Below are 3,916 nucleotides of genomic sequence, written 5' to 3' on the forward strand. Positions count from 1 at the left end.
GCTTGATGACATGTTAGATGAGCTAAGCGGAGCCACCATCTTCTCCAAGATTGATCTTAAGAGTGGGTACCATCAGGTAAGAATGAAAGAGGGAGATGAGTGGAAGACAGCTTTTAAAACAAAGCAAGGTCTATATGAATGGTTGGTGATGCCATTTGGACTTAGCAATGCTCCTAGTACTTTCATGCGTCTCATGAACCACATTCTTAGGCCATACATCAGTAAGTTTGTTGTGGTTTATTTCGATGACATTTTAATTTACAGTACTAGTTTACTTGATCATGTGACACATCTTGAGCAAGTACTAGAGACACTTCGACAAGAAGGGCTTTATGCAAACCTCAAGAAGTGCACATTCTGCACTGATAAACTTGTCTTCCTAGGTTTTGTTGTGAGTTCACAGGGCTTACAGGTTGATGAAGAGAAGGTTAAGGCCATTCAAGAGTGGCCGACTCCAACAAACATCAGCCAAGTTAGAAGTTTCCATGGCCTAGCTAGCTTCTACAGGCGGTTTGTCAAGGATTTCAGTAGTATAGCTGCACCCCTTACTGCTGTGGTGAAGAAGAGTATTGGGTTCATTTGGGAAAAAGCTCAACAGGAAGCCTTTCAGACCTTGAAGTATCGCCTGACCCATGCACCAGTACTGGTCTTACCCGACTTCAATAAGACCTTTGAAGTAGAATGTGATGCATCAGGGATTGGGATAGGGGCAGTTCTTATTCAAGAAGGAAAACCCGTGGCTTACTTCAGTGAGAAGCTTGGTGGAGCAGCTCTTAATTATCCGACCTATGATAAAGAGTTGTATGCCTTGGTGAGAGCTTTGGAGACATGGCAGCACTACCTGCTGTCTAAAGAATTCGTGGTACACACTGACCATGAAACCCTTAAACATCTAAGAGGGCAAACCAATCTCAAGAGGAGACATGCTCGCTGGTTAGAGTTTATTGAGACATTTCCCTACATTATCAAGTATAAGAAGGGCAAGGAGAACATTGTAGCAGATGCACTCTCCAGGAGATATGCTTTGATTGCAACCATGGAAGCAAAGGTGTTGGGATTTGAGTTCATCAAAAGTTTGTACGGAGAAGATCCGGATCTTGCTGCTATCTACTCAAGTTGCACCAAAGGACCACAAGGAAAGTTCTACTTGCATGAGGGATTTCTTTTCAAGGGCAGGAGATTATGCATTCCTCAATGCTCCTTGAGAGATCTAATCACTAGAGAGGCTCACGGAGGAGGGCTCATGGGTCACTTTGGAGTAGATAAGACACTTGCTGTGGTCAGGGAACATTTCTATTGGCCGCATCTTAAGAAATCAGTAGAATCTCATTGCGCCAGATGTGTGACTTGCAAGAAGGCTAAGTCTAGAGTCCAGCCTCATGGCCTTTACATGCCACTGCCGATTCCTACAGCTCCTTGGGTAGACATCTCCATGGATTTTGTCCTAGGATTACCAAAAATTCATCACAAGGATTCAATCTTTGTTGTCGTGGACAGATTCTCCAAAATGGCACACTTCATACCTTGTGCCAAGGTGAATGATGCGTCCAAAACTGCTGATCTGTTCTTTAAGGAGGTAGTGCGCTTACATGGGGTGCCAAGGACTATTGTATCTGACCGAGACACCAAGTTCCTCAGCCACTTTTGGAGAACACTATGGAAGAAGTTGGGAACAAAGTTGCTATTCTCTACTACTTGCCATCCCCAAACTGATGGGCAGACTGAAGTTGTCAACAGGACGCTCTCTACGCTGCTTAGGGCAACCATTGGGAAGAACATGAAGAATTGGGTTGATTGTATTCCATTCATCGAATTTGCATACAACCGAGCTCAGCATTCAGCCACTAAGATGTCCCCCTTTGAGGCAGCCTATGGGTTCAACCCGAAAACCCCTTTGGATCTTAAACCATTACCCCCAGCTGAAGTTGTCAGTCTTACCGGGGAAGCTAAAGCTGCTTATGTCAAAGAACTCCATCAGAAGGTTCAAGAGAATTTAGAGAAGAGGACTGAGCAGTACACTAAACATGCCAACAAGGGCCGCAAGGACATTGTATTTGAACCAGGGGAGTGGGTTTGGTTACACATGCGGCAAGAAAGGTTTCCTAACCAGAGAAGTTCCAAGCTGAAGCCAAGAGGGGACGGCCCATTTCAAGTTGTTGAGAGGATCAACAACAATGCCTACCGTCTTGATCTGCCAGGTGAGTTGAATGTGTCTTCTACTTTCAATGTTACTGATCTATCTCCTTGTTTTGCAGATGAACCAGTTTTGAGGTCAAAACCTTTTGAAGAGGGAGGGAATGATGAGGACATTCAACCAGAGCCGGAACCAGACTTAACTGAACCTGATATCCAGGACATGATCAGCAACATAACCAAATCAGAGACAGTCCAAGAAGTGCCAGTACCAACCGTATTCAAGGGAGCTATCACTAGACAAAGAGCTAAGGTACTTCAACATAAATTTAATGAGAGCATGATACTTGCTTCTGATCTTGGACAGGTTAAACTGGCTGGTGAACCAAGCTTGAAGCAAGATGAACTAAAGGATGCAGAACCGGTTAAGGAGAAACAAGCATCAAGTGAGGATATGTGGCCATTCATCCCGGAGCAATGCCACACCAACCTGATGATCATTACCATGGAAGATCAACTTGCCTAGCAAGTCTCTTGGACGAATCTAGCAACTAGGCCAAGCTCTTTGTGTGTGCTCTTTTTCCCTTACTCTTGGTTTTGTCCCAAATGGGTTTTCCAGAGAAGGTTTTTAACGAGGCCACAACTTGCTTCACACTTATCCCAAGTGCCAAGTTCGATCCAAGGCTAAGAAGCCTCATGACCTTATTTCATGTTTTACATTATAGTTTGTTTCCTTATTTGTACTTTCGTGACCTAAGTGGAGCCTGTTCCCTTAGTCCTATTTATATGTTTTCGCCAGCCCACTTTTGGGGCAGACTTTGAATAATCATAAACTTTTCTTTTAAAGAAAACCCTAGAGCTCTCAAGCTAGAACTCGCCTCCTTCTCTTTGCCTTGTGAGACCAGTACCTCCACGGCCTAGAGGAACCTTGTGTTGTATCACGAGCCTCCCATCTCTCGTGTGGTGCACTTCATCCCATCATACAGTTCCAGTTCAGATCCCTTGGTTGATTAGATCAGTCCATCCGGATCACCCTTGTGTTAGATCGGCTCCTTCTCTCTTGCTTGGGAACGTACAGCCTTTGATAGCTTAGGCTTGTATCAGATGTGGTAGCCGTTTCTCAGGCTCCCTCTCCGGAATCGAACCCTAATTCTCCGTCACCCGTTACCACCATGGTAGGCCACTATCCTACCATCGAAAGTTGATAGGGCAGAAATTTGAATGATGCGTCGCCAGCACTAAGGCCTTGCGATCCGTCGAGTTATCATGAATCATCAGAGCAACGGGCAGAGCCCGCGTCGACCTTTTATCTAATAAATGCATCCCTTCTAGAAGTCGGGGTTTGTTGCACGTATTAGCTCTAGAATTACTACGGTTATCCGAGTAGTAGTTACCATCAAACAAACTATAACTGATTTAATGAGCCATTCGCAGTTTCACAGTCTGAATTCGTTCATACTTACACATGCATGGCTTAATCTTTGAGACAAGCATATGACTACTGGCAGGATCAACCAGGTAGCATTCATAAATCAGGACAAGACCACGTCATATTCCCGCAAACACATGGAAAGTGGGAACAGACGCAGACTTGACCGTCATCTTTTGTCCGGAGACAAACGTGCTTAGCGGGACAGAATTTCTTCGGGTCACCGCCATAATATTTCCGCAACCGAGATCTCAGCAAACAGCTTATTCACCTTTGCGAACAATGCATAAACTATGCAAAGACGCAAGGATCACAAGTGCCGGCTTATGTGTTCACGACTTCCCCACTGAAGGA

The sequence above is a fragment of the Brassica napus genome, unplaced genomic scaffold (genome assembly GCF_020379485.1).
Source record: "Brassica napus cultivar Da-Ae unplaced genomic scaffold, Da-Ae ScsIHWf_582;HRSCAF=872, whole genome shotgun sequence".
Taxonomy (NCBI): Eukaryota; Viridiplantae; Streptophyta; class Magnoliopsida; order Brassicales; family Brassicaceae; genus Brassica; species Brassica napus.